We start from the raw sequence: 13996 nt of genomic DNA, 5'->3' as shown, positions 1-13996 counted from the left end.
CATCGTCAGTCATCAGTCATGCACCACCATACGCGCTTGCTTAAATAAAAAGGCATGTGTGTGTGTTTGCGAAGAGAATTAAAGGTAAGCCGACACAAAAGCTACCCCCGACGGTGGCGAGGATGACGAACTGGTCATTGCTGCCTATCCTCCTCCGCGTCACCTCCGGCGCCGAGATGACGTCACAATCCTTGATATAGTAGTCATTGGACGCACGCGACATGGAGAGTCCCGACGACTCTTGGCGGGGCTGTCAGACGAAATGCACCACGGGCTCATCAGCGAGGTAGTACACCTAGCCGTTGCACCACCGAATGCGCTACTCCTCTGCATACATCATGTTAGAGGACACCCACACAACGACAGCAACGCCCGTCGTCCCAGTGCATAAGAATTCATGGCTGGTCAGTAGCGACTTACGTGGTAGGTTGGGCTTAGATGGACTATGAGCTGGACGACATGATGGCACCGTCATCAGATGCGGTTCCTAGAACAACCCTGGAGTCGACGACGTTGGCGATGACTATGAGGTTCCCTGTTTGACGATGGACAGCGTGGTGTAGCCGCTCTGGACCGTTTCTAAGCGGCGGCTGCGCCGGAGCTTGTCGTCCACAGCGGCGCATGAGGCAACGTAGGACTGCTTCTAGAGATCGAATTAGAAGTTGACAAGCTTCTTCTCGTTGTTAATGAGCAACGCCAATGCGAGCGCCTTCTGCTAGTGGTGTTTGTTCCGGTTTTCCAAGTAAGAAACATGGATTAATCCTTGGCGTAGGTTTATGAAAATGACTCACAAGTTAGATCTATGGGAAAAATATTACGGAGAATAAATGCCACGCATGCAAAAAAAGGAAATTAAGTGGAAAACATTATTCAAACAAAAGAAATTGCATGCAAGGCTCTTCTTTAAATACTACTCCATCCATCTAAAAATATAATTCAAGAATCTTAGTGATACTTATCTACTACTCCGCATTCTGCAAGGGTAGTAGGCGGGCTGGGGGAGAGATGTAATAGATGTTTTTCCTATCATAGATGTAGACAGAAACATACATGTGGTGTAGCGATAGCTACTGCTCACATTGGCCTGAGGGGGCGCGCGTTCGAATCCCCTTGCAGCCATGTGTTTTTTTTATTTTAGCTAGGCGTGGACTGTGCAGGGAATGGAAATGGGAATGAGAATGGGCGTGGGAGTGGGATGTGTGGGTAGGAGGGAATGGAAAAGACAGAACAAGAAATGAGAATGGTAGAACAGGGAATGATAGGCTACCCTTGCAGTCTTAATAAGTAGTAGAGATTTGAATCCCAAATTCCAAACCAAATGCCACAACTAGAAGATACAGTATGAGATGCATACTATGTTTTCTCTTTTATTCAATAATTGATTTGATCAATTAGACATGATGGTGTTTGTATGCTAAATAAATAATAGAATCAAAACAATATATAGCAAATCATCTTGTCCTTTATTTAGGGAAAATTTTGAGTATTACACCAAGGTAGATGTCGCACGAGTGAAATTGTGGAGGGTATGGACAGTGCAAACAGGGGACCATGACCCAGCCATCCAGCATCAATGGAGAGAGGGGCAGGAAAAAAGCAGCAGGTGGGAGTGAAGCATACTGCAAAATCGAGAAGCTAGAGAGAATCTTGATTATGTTGACATAAGCACATGCAGAGAGTAGCCTTGATTTTCTTAGTATTTACCTCAATTTCTCTGTTGCCGACGATGAAGTCAAGTAAGTTCTCAGTTGGTACCCCGAACACACAATTTCCAGAGTTAAACTTCGAGCGGAAACGCCGTCTCAGGCTGTTGAAGACTTGTTGTAGATTATTGATGAAGTTGTAAGAGTTCTTTGTCTTGATCATGACATCGTCAATGTAGGCTTTTACTCGTGTGTTTCTTCTTTCCTTCCTGTTGCTCGGTCCATGGAGGGGGGTGGGTGGGTGGGTTTGGAGTTGTAGCTCGACATGGAGGTGATGGCGCCGATGGAGCGAGAGGCGCCGAGTGCACCCGGTGCCGGCGGGCCCACCGATCAAGGCAGCAGCATTGCCAGGGCGCCATGTGCAGTGCCACTTATAGGCCTGCTGCCAAGCCTTGAAGGGCCCTAGCACCATGCCCAATTTTGGTGAGGTTCAGCTGCTCCGCCACATTACTATATATTAAACGCGGGATTAAAGCCTGCATCCCGTTCACATCACCACTTGCCTTGCCAGCCACATGATCTTCATCTGACGTCCAATGAGTCGGCCTCAAGTTACAGCGTTAGAGCCTTCTTTTCTATATATTAAACGCGGGAGCAAAGCCTACATCCCGTTCATCCACGTCACCACTTGCCTTGCCAGCCACACGATCTCCATCTGATGTCCAATGAGTTGGCCTCCGGTTACAGCGTTAGAGCCTTTTAGACAAAGTTGTCTTCCCTAGCCACACCCACCTCTTGCCGCGTTAAATGAACGCCGATAGGAGCTCCCCACCTCCATCGTCCCCCAAAAAAAATGCACCCTTGCTCGTGATGCACTCCCCCTTCCTTCTGGCCCCTCCCCTGCTATCGTTCCTTCGCCTCCGAGCATTGATGTCACGACGCATGCCGATAGGAGCTCCTTCATTCTCCCGTCCCCACCCCGCGTCAGACGCCGCTCCACATCATCGTCACATCTGTGCACGCCGTGCATCGTGCCCATGTGGCTTCGTTGTGCACTTGCACTAGCCATGCCACGACGTAAACAACATAGCCTTGCCCCGCTCCACCTCCAGCTTCTAGTCTCGCATGGCACCCGCCTACCAAGAGAGAATCACCCTCGTGTTCTCGACTGGGTCGATCGACTTTCTCCTTTGCTTGCGTCGTGCCAGGGCCATCGCATCGCCCTTTACATCACATGTATTTTCTGCATCTCTAGGCACTCCTTCGGACCTGATATTCGTGGTGGCTTAGATCTTGAATGTTTTCAAAATCAATGTGCATACCAAGCAATTCGCAAGGGCAAGTATACCAAGTTTAATCTCTACTCGAAAGGATAGTCGTAAAATTGTAATTGGTTCCATAACATTGCTTATGCAGTTTGGTTCTTTGTGTGTTTTTTCAATGCACTCATTTTTGTTGGGATCTCTTTCTACAAACCACCAATTGTATAATACATTTTCCAATTCGATATTTCCTCTGATCAAACACTATTCTATAATCAAGACATTGTATGTTGTCCAGACTCCAGAGAACATGAACTTTGAATATAGAGACTAAAATTTATTCAAAAAATAAACTTTTATACTTATAAATATCCTAATACAAATGATAAACTGTGAATCTAGCACCATGGCGACAGCGCGCAGGTGCGCGGGCAGCTACTAGTGCTCAGTGAGGCTAGCTCTCTCTCTCTCTCTCTCTCTATATATATATATATATATATATATATATATATATATATATATATATCAAGTAAGCTTCGTGAGCTTTGCGTCATGGCGCGTCCATGACCCGACTAAAAAACTAGAACAATGCACAAACAAGTATTTTCCAATCAATTGGCATTCACGGTTGTGATGAACCAGCAAGGCCTCCACATGCAGCATGCTTTGTTCAATTTTACTAGATAGGATACGTAGTCATTAGCGGCTCTGCTTATTGAATCTAAAGTCTAGTACAGAACAATGTTTATGAAATCTCAACGACAATATACAAATGCCCAAATTTCTCGGTAGACAGACGTATCAGGTACAAACTAAGTTTCCATACAAAGTTGAATTTGGCATTGTCACAAAGTTGGTTCATGATTCTAGAGAGCATTCATGACAAATGAGTGCTACATCATCAGTTTTGGATGACATGCACCAATGGTTTGTACACTTATAAACAAGATCAACACTAGAAAGCGATTATATATACTGCTACCAATATGCCAAGTATGCCATCCAAAATGCTACAATGCATTACTTCTTATGCTTCTCTTATGAAGAAATTTTGACACAAGAGACAATGACTCTGAGATATTGAAGGAAACCAAAACATCCACATATATAGACACGATAGACCTATGGCATCCGTTATAAAAGATCACATCCACATATAGTCCCAACTACCTTAATATCCAATCCCACATAGAGCCCATAATATCTTAACCGCAATCCCACATAGCCTGCGATGATGGGATTCACCGTCAATAAATCTCGACTATGTTAGCACAATTCACTACATATTTCTAGATTAGATCGAAGTCATCACTTCAACAAACATTAAACTATATATTAAACGCGGTAATAAAGCCTGCTCCCGTTCGTCCACGTCACCACTTGCCTTGCGAGCCACATGATCTTCATCTGACGTCCAATGAGTCGGCCTCTAGTTACAGCGTTAGAGCCTTCTTTTCTATATATTAAACGCGGAAGCAAAGCCTGCATCCCGTTCATCCACGTCACCACTTGCCTTGCTAGCCACACGATCTCCATCTGAAGTCCAATGAGTTGGCCTCCGGTTACAGCGTTAAACACATCATAGATGTACCCCAAGATGCAAAGGACGCGAAACACGATGAGATGACCAAAAGCTTCACTTTGCCTCACATATACAAGAACGAGAAAATGTGGTGGGGATCTTAGTTATAGGTTTTTTGGAAAGTTAGATAGTTACAGTTTAATATTTGTTGGGCTATTAGTCTAAGATTTAATTGTTTTATATAATTATTAATTACTTATTTTATTAAGAAGATATGCATATTGTGACTTTTTTGTTTTAATTTTGAAGTCTATTCGATCGACCCATGTTTTTGGTGGACTCTAATCTATCCTCTAACTCTTAGTGTCAACCGAATCAGTTGACTAATCATCACGATTTAATAGTTCTTTGGTAGCAGTAGTCTTTATGCATGACAAGTCGACAATGCAAACATGATACTACAGAAAAACATTTAATTTTGGTGGCTAGAGCCAGCTAAAAATAAGCATTTTCTACAAAAATTAACTTATTTTTGGTGGCACTACTAATTGGAAGTTTCTTGCCAAAAAATTGATTATTTTTCATGGCCACCGCTAAAAATAAGGATTATTTTCGGTGGCCATCGCTAAAAATAATCCTGATAGCCTTTATTTTCGGTGGCTAGCCTTGATCGTTGAAAATATAAGAGTTATTTTCAGCGACTAGGCCTAGCTGTCAAAGATAAAGGCTGGGCCAGGGGCGAGGGCGCAGGGGCGAGTGACGCGTGTGCCACAACGTCAGGGCGTGTGTAGCGACAACGACATGTGCTCGTTGGACAGTTGCACGGCCACAGGGCAACATTTACTGATACGAGATGAGCGGCATGGAGGAGGCACCTGGGCTTCTAAGGTACAAGGCGTTGGTGCAGGTCGGGGCGGACGACATAGAGGCACTGGGCTTATTAGCTAGATATGTAGCAAATGCAAGGATTACCAACCTCGATTTTGTGGTGCTAATGTTAGTTGAAAATGCTAACAATTGATCGATAATTACAAAATTTGTTCTCAGAGACAACCCATTTATTCATAGAGTCCTTCAATCAGGTAAACCTTTATAATTTTTCAACAAAATTCCAAAAAACTTGTTCAATTCTCTCGTATGACTTTATTGTAATGTTTGTAACACATGTTTGTTTTGTAAATGATGTTTGTCGTAGTAGCCTATTATGCATCATTGCTAATGGCTACGAAGAAAAACAACAAAATAGATGCTTGAGAAGTTGCAATGGATGAGTTACCATATCAAAGCTACCACCAAACAATCCACTCATCATTCAACCTAGCCTCGACTAGGCTACCCCCATCGCTGTCAGCCTGTCACCACCACAACCGTAACCTCACATTCATCAACCCTATCATGTCATATTTGTTGATTCGTATGTGATGCATGTCGACTCATACTCTTGTCATTGTAGTAAGCATGTTGTGCTACAATGATCGCTATGAGTGTCCACGTTGTTGAGTACGGTGTAGTAGTAGGCAGTATAGCTACATGTTCTTTATAGTGCTTGTGGTAGGCCTAGAACTCTAGACATGGCTATATGGACTATGGTACCAACGCACACCATTTAGTATTCATGGATACACCATAGCGATGGACATGCGCTATATTTTATTTATCTAGCACCACATCTTGTCTTGGTGAGGGGAGCACGTGGCGTCGGGACCGTCTCATCCTAGAGGAATCATGAGAAATGTTAGAGGATTTTGTAGGGCGTTAGGACATGGCTGGTTGGAGGCTTGGCCTCTACAGTAGAGGATCCCGAGAATGCTAGGTTGGTCCCACCCAGGCTCACTGTAGCTCTATCTTCTGCTGACAGAGTCTTAGAGGGCGCTTTGCTAGCATCGAAGGTACGTCTTCCCTCGGAAGTTGGCAAATATAGTGAGAGAGAAATTACTAACTTTCCAAGCTAAAAATAATATTGAAAATAGTTATAGAAGTGTTGGCATACGTTAACCTGATATTTTCTTATTCAAATTATCTAACTTAAAAATCATTTTTTCATTGGTTGGTCTGTTCCTATTCTTTTCTTGAGAAAAAAATCCTATCCACAATCCTTCTGAAAGTGCATCTAGCCCTTTGTGGGATTTGGTGTTTGAATGAAAACAAAATTAAATGACTAATCAAGCCTGTTGAGTGTTGAATAGGAACTTAGGTATGAAAGTGGATATCGTACAAGGATCAAGACAACGGATTGAATGTATATCACAAGAAGGATATTCAATGTACACTCAAGATGGTATGACTTAAGGAAGGCTTGATAATGTGAAGATAGCATGGAAATATGGCTTCGAAGAACTAAGCAAAGGAGATGGTAAAGAGGATTTATGTACCAAAGCTAAGGTGAAGAAGCAAGTAATTACATTGAGTCGAAGAACCAATCAAGTCCAAGAGAGGTCATGCTAAGGAGAGTAATCCTAAGTTGAATAAGGTTAAGCAGAATGGACATTGATTAAGTTGCTAGTCATTGAACTTGACTTGGAGTCAGTTTGGTAGACCAAGGACTAAGGTAAGGAATAACTTCGAGGAACTAAGTAAAGGAGAAGGTCAAGAAGATTGAGGTATCAAAAGCTAAAGTGAAGAAGAAACTGCTTGCAAGAGTCAAAGGTGATCAACATGTGAAGAGTTGTGTGATATTGAAGACGACAACATAAGAAGACGTGACTTGAATTCATCAGAGTAATTTATATACATTTGGATGGTTCAAGTCATAAGTCTCAAGAGGTACTAGCTCAAGAAAAGGACATGGTCACAAGATCAAGCTGAAAGTATCAAAGTTAGAACATGGAAGGACTTAAAAGTTGTGCTCACTTTGATTTTAGTGTTTGGGCCAGTCCTGAGTTTGGAAAGGTTCTTGATGACCATTATAGTATATTGGAACTCAAAGATGTGGCAGAATTGATCAGATTAAATGTTTGAGGTTCTAAGTGACAAATAACACAAAAGGATGCATGAAGAGATGAGGGAATTGGAATTGGAGAATTGAAAGTCGCCTAGAGGAGAGGTGAATAGGCGAAACATAAAATTTATCACTATATACAAAAACTCAAACCCTGGTTAGGCGTTAGAACAAGAAAACAACTTAATCGAAGCGAGGGAGAGAAGTTCTTGTTAGAGTTGCTAAATATGATTGTGAAATTACTTCAGGAGCAACACAAATGAGTTAGAATCAAGCGCAAGCAAGAGAACTTTAGAGTGAGGGTGAGGAAGAAACAAATCACAATCGAATACAACACAAAAGACATGGACGATTTCATTCTCGAGGTTCCGCTCTGAAGAACAGCATGTATGCACACGTTTCGTGCATGGGTTTGCTGAAATCTGAACTCCTGCTCCTATCAAGTGCAGAGGGAATGCGGCCAGAGGATGTGGGCCTAAGCCCAGACCTGAGATTCTTTAGGGCTCGAGACACCGCCACTGCTCAGGTCGTCCCGACGATAACGCACACGGCGATATACAAATGCCCGAGTTTCTCGGTAGGCTGACACCTGACTGTGCTTAATTTTGTTTGATGGTGTGCAGTACTGAAAAGCTCGTGTTTTTATCAAACCTTCCCGTACGTTTGGCAGATTGTGACACTATTCTTGCCATGAAACGTGGTGATCCCTCTCCACAACCACCCTGGAATGACGGTGTTCGGCAAGCTGCTCCTCGGGTCGATGCACATCAAGTCGTACGACTGGCTCCGCGCTGGTCCTGATCCTTCTGCGAGCACTACTAGTTCTTCATCCTCCGATGGTGAATCCATGTGGACCATGTCTGTCAGTAATGTACCGGAGGCACAAGAAGCTACAGCCACGGAGGAAGCAGAAGACGACGGAGCATATCACGTTTCGTACGCGGGAGCTGATCAAGCAGACTCCGTTGCGGGTGGACGGCCCAGAAGGAAGACTATGCCCAACTCTCGTTTGGTGGGCCCGGAATGGGTGAACTAATGATTTGTCAGCCCATGTAATAACGAGTACTTATTCCTCTGTTGTGGAGAAGTGGAACTCAAGAAAGAACATAATACCTATCACTACGTTCTATCTTCGTATTCATTCTTCCTCCCTCAACTCCTTCTCTACCTCAGCCGCCGTCTTTCTCCCGGCGTTGACAGTGTCGTATGGTTCTGCTCCTTAGCACTGTCGCCGGCGTGATCGTCTGTTTCTCTTGTTAACCCTCTGTAGAGCAGATAGATACATACACATGTTCTGATGTAGTGATGTCTAAGATCTTGTTCTGTTCCTGCGCAGTGAGGCTGGTAGAACTGGTGGTGGACGACGTCTTCACAGCGCCGTACGTGCGACACCTCCGTGCTATACCCGACGGTAGGAGGGAACATGCACCAGTTCACCGTCATGGCGAACTGCACGATCCTCGACGTCCTCGAGCCCCTTCCTCCATAGAGGAGGACAGGGACTGCACGTACTACGCGGACATACCATACACACACCATTCGAGTAAGTAACCACCCACGCACATCTTCCACCTCTGTAAATGATTTTTGCGTTCAATTGCTTCAATTGCTTAGTGGATGCCAATTGCCATTCCTTCGTTTTCATGTAATTACCAGCAGTACATGAGTTCTTCTTGCCGTTGCACTAGAGACTCACGTACGGGGAGACCGGTCCATGTCTATGCTTTTGCAGTGGCGGGCGCAGGCGGTGACCTCGACGGCGTGGACGTGGAGTGGGGCCAAGGCCGTCTAGCGTGGCTGGCGGAGATCGATGTTAAGAGTATGTGTATGTATTCTGTTAGAGGTTCGCTAGTTTACTGGTAGCTGTTGACTGGCTCCGTGCGTCTAGCAGCTCAGTCCACGCTTGATCCATGTAAACCGGATCAATTGATCCCAATCCATTCCTGTAACTCTGATATAAATAGAGGCTACTATCCCACGAGGATAGATGCGCAGTTCAGAAGAAACTTTTCATGGTACCAGAGCCTACGATCCAAAGAAATCGCCATGTCCACTTTCTCCACAACCACTAGCCTAGCCGCCGGTTTTAGCACCATGCCCACACCGGCGTTCAGCCATGTCGTGAGTGTGAAACTGAACCAGGAGAATTATCTTCTCTGGTCTGCCCAAGTCTTGCCGTACCTTCGTAGTCAAGGTCTTGCAGGCTACATCGACGGATCCGTGGTGCCACCACGACAAACCATCATCGCCGAACCATCAGAGGCGACAAGTGGACGCGCCATCGTCATCAACCCGGAGTACACAAGCTGGTACCATCAGGACCAGCTCGTTCTCAGCGCGATCAACTCCTCCCTCTCTGAAGAGATCCTGTCGGATGTCATCGACGCCACCACCGCTCGAGAGGCATGGAGCACGCTGGAGAAGATGTATGCATCAACATCGCGAGCACGTATCATGCAGATACGGATGCAACTCGCGACGATCCAGAAGAATGATCTCAGTGCCGCCGACTACTTCAGGAAGGTCAAGCAGTTAGCTGACACACTGGCGGCCATCGGCAAGAGACTGGCAGATGAGGAGTTCATCTCATACTTGCTGCGTGGCCTCCCAGCAGAGTATGATTCACTCGTCACCAGCATCACCACTCGATCCGACACATACACCATCAGCAACGTCTACGCGCATCTGCTCAGCTTTGAAATTCGGCAAGAGCAGTACGGTGGCCATGGTCAGGTATCCTCTATTAATTCTGCAAACAAATTTGGGGGTCGTGGTGGTACTGGACAGAGTTTTGGCAGGAATAATCGTGGTCGTGGCCGTTCACCAAAGGGCGGCAGCTGGCAAAGGGGGCGAGGTGGTCGCTCACCTGTACCTGGAAGGTCACAGAACAACAACTTCAATGGTCCTGCGTGCCAGATATGTGGAAAAGGAAGCCATGATGCACTTCAGTGCTGGCACAGGTTTGATCAAAGCTTTCAGCCTGAAGCAACTGTGAAACAGGCAGCAGCAGCAACTCATGGATACAACGTTGATCCAAATTGGTATATGGATAGTGGTGCCACAGACCATATAACCAATGATCTTGAAAGACTGACCTTCAAGGAGCGCTACAATGGTGGAGATCAAGTCCAAGTTGCAAATGGAGCAGGTTTGTCTATAACCCATGTTGGTCATTCATCTATTTCTGGTTCAGCTAGGCCACTGTACCTCAACCATATCTTATATGTACCCAAGATAAACAAACACTTGATTTCCATTAGAAAGTTAGCTGCTGATAACAATGCCTTTGTTGAACTCCATCCTAATCATTTCTTTGTTAAGGATCAAACCACGAAGCAACTTCTTCTCAGAGGCAAATGTAGGAATGGTCTCTACATATTCCCAAATAAGAGCTTAGCACTGCTGACAGAGAAGAGTTCATCAGATCTGTGGCATAGAAGACTTGGACATCCAGCCTCTCCAATCATCATTAGAGTTTTACAAGATAATAACATAGCTGTAAATTCAGAGATTTCTCCTTCCTTGATTTGCCATGCTTGTCAACTAGGAAAATCTCATCAGCTACCTTTTCCTCATGCTCTGCATATGTCTACTGCACCTCTGGAACTTGTACAGACCGATGTATGGGGTCCTGCAATTTCATCAATAAATAAATCAAAGTATTATGTCTCTTTTGTTGATGATTTCAGTAGATATGTGTGGATATACTTTGTGAAAAACAAATCTGATGTTGAACAGGTTTTCCTTCAGTTTCAAAAACATGTTGAGCTCATGCTAAACACTAAAATTAAGGCTGTTCAATCTGATTGGGGAGGGGAGTACCAACGCTTACACAAATATTTTCAGTCCACTGGCATTAATCACAGAGTGACATGCCCACACACACATCAACAAAATGGTTTAGTAGAAAGAAAGCACAGGCACATAGTAGAAACAGGTCTCACTCTGCTTGCACAAGCTCAACTTCCCTTGAGATTTTGGGATGAAGCTTTTAGCACAGCTAGTTTCTTGATAAATAAGATGCCAAGTAAAACAATTAATCATGACACACCTCTACACAAACTGTTTGGAACAAATCCAGATTACTCTAAACTTCGTGTGTTTGGGTGTGCTTGTTGGCCAAATTTGCGTCCATATAATCAAAACAAACTCAGTTTTAGATCAAAACAGTGCACCTTTCTTGGGTATAGTTCTTCTCACAAAGGTTACAAATGTTTTGACCACACTACTGGCAGGGTGTACATTTCCAGAGATGTAATTTTTGATGAGCATGTTTTCCCTTTTGCTGAGAAAACTCTAGAAAAAGTACAAGATCCTAAATCCTCTAATCATCCTACTATTCTGCCTATTCTAGTTAAACCCACTGCATATACTGAAGATGCTCTCTTTCTCCTTGACAACCCACCAGTAGATGAACCAGTTATAAATGATGCCTTCATGGGTGATCGACAGTCTAATCCAAATGCTAATGAGGATGGTCTTTGTCATAATATGCCTCCTGCAGGTACAGAAAATGGAGGGGCAGAACTAGCAGCAGCACAAAATCAAGAACAACAACACTTTTCTGAACCTGCAGCTGAACCTGAACCTGAACCAGCTGCATCTCCTGAACCAGCTGCCTCTGAACCTGTTGTTGTGCCTGATGTCCAGACTCGACTCAAGAATAATATTGTGCAACTGCATCAAATGCAGACTCGACTCAAGAATAATATTGTGCAGCCCAAGGAGTTCAAGGATGGCACTATCAAGTATTCTCACAAGGCAAGAGGTTTTGTTGCTCAAGTCAAATCTGGTCCTGAGGTAACAGAACCACATGATCTTGAACAAGCTCTATCAGATCCAGGATGGAAGGAGGCAATGGACACTGAATATTCAGCATTGTTAAAGAATCAAACCTGGACACTTGTTCCACCCAGGAAGGGAATCAATATCATTGATAGCAAATGGGTATTTAAAGTGAAGAAGAAGCCTGATGGTGCAGTTGAAAGGCTTAAGGCCAGGTTGGTGGCTAAAGGGTTTAAACAAAGGTATGGCATTGATTACCTTGATACATTTTGCCCAGTAATCAAACCAGCCACCATTCGAATTGTCCTATCTCTAGCAGTGAGTCAAGGTTGGAATATGAGGCAAATTGACATTCAAAATGCCTTCTTACATGGAGTACTCCAGGAGGAAGTCTACATGAGGCAACCACCTGGGTACACTGACTCAACTAAGCCAGATAATTATATTTGCAAGCTGCAGAAAGCCCTCTATGGTCTAAAGCAGGCCCCAAGAGCCTGGCACTCTAGGCTGACAGGGAAACTAATTGAGCTTGGGTTCAGTCCATCTATTGCAGACACCTCCCTATTTGTGTTCAGGCAAGCTGATATTACAATGTACATGCTAATATATGTGGATGACATCATAATTGTCAGCTCATCGGACTCTGCTACTGAGAAACTGATCCAAAAGTTGACAAATGAGTTTGCAGTTAAAGATTTAGGCAATCTTGAGTATTTTCTAGGTATTGAAGTCAAGAACATGAAGACTGGAATCTTATTGTCTCAAAGGAGGTATGCTCTTGATTTACTGAAAAGGGCAAAGATGGACAATTGCAAGCCTATCTCAACTCCAATGTCAGCCACTGAAAAATTGTCCAAGCATCAGGGAACAATACTCAATGAAGAAGAACAATTCAGATATAGAAGTGTGGTTGGGGGATTGCAATACCTAACCTTGACAAGACCTGATCTGTCATTTGCAGTGAACAAAGTATGTCAGTTCATTCAGAATCCAACTGATGCACATTGGTCAGCAGTGAACCGAATTCTACGGTATATCAAGGGGACACTGGACCATGGCCTTCAGATTCAGAGATCAACATCAACAATGATTTCAGGCTTCTCGGATGCTGATTGGGTCGGCTGCCCCGATGATCGACGATCAACTAGTGGCTTTGCAGTATTCCTCGGAGGCAATCTAGTGTCCTGGAGCTCAAGGAAGCAGGTGACTGTCTCACGCTCAAGCACTGAAGCGGAGTACAAAGCCATTGCCAATGTTACTGCTGAACTAATCTGGATACAGTCATTGATGAAAGAATTGGGAGTGTTTCTGCACAAGGCTCCAAGGTTATGGTGCGATAACATTGGGGCAACTTACTTAACCAGTAATCCAGTGTTTCACGGAAGAACCAAGCACATGGAAGTGGATTTCCACTTTGTCCGAGAGCAAGTGGCACGCAAAGCCATGGAAGTCCGAATAATATCATCCAAAGATCAACTTGCAGATGTTCTGACGAAGCCACTGTCAAGAGCACCATTCATCAAGAACTGTGACAACCTCAACATAGGCACCCTCTGTTGTGATTGAGGGGGACTGTTAAGAGTATGTGTATGTATTCTGTTAGAGGTTCGCTAGTTTACTGGTAGCTGTTGACTGGCTCCGTGCGTCTAGCAGCTCAGTCCACGCTTGATCCATGTAAACCGGATCAATTGATCCCAATCCATTCCTGTAACTCTGATATAAATAGAGGCTACTATCCCACGAGGATAGATGCGCAGTTCAGAAGAAACTTTTCAATCGACATGTCGAGAGAGCTCAAGATGTGCAGCGTGTCCACTACGACGGCCCGCCGATCTCCGACGATTGA

General features: G+C 44.3%; 1 pseudogene; it reads left to right on the top strand.

Moving 5' to 3' along the window:
- LOC103645083 (plant cysteine oxidase 2-like) overlaps positions 1-13996 on the top strand; it is a 121780-nt pseudogene extending 107784 nt beyond the window's left edge.

Source organism: Zea mays, chromosome 1 (assembly GCF_902167145.1).
Source record: "Zea mays cultivar B73 chromosome 1, Zm-B73-REFERENCE-NAM-5.0, whole genome shotgun sequence".
In the NCBI taxonomy this organism is placed as follows: Eukaryota; Viridiplantae; Streptophyta; class Magnoliopsida; order Poales; family Poaceae; genus Zea; species Zea mays.
Note: the sequence above shows the minus strand (reverse complement) of the source record. Positions and strands in the feature narration are given on the sequence as shown.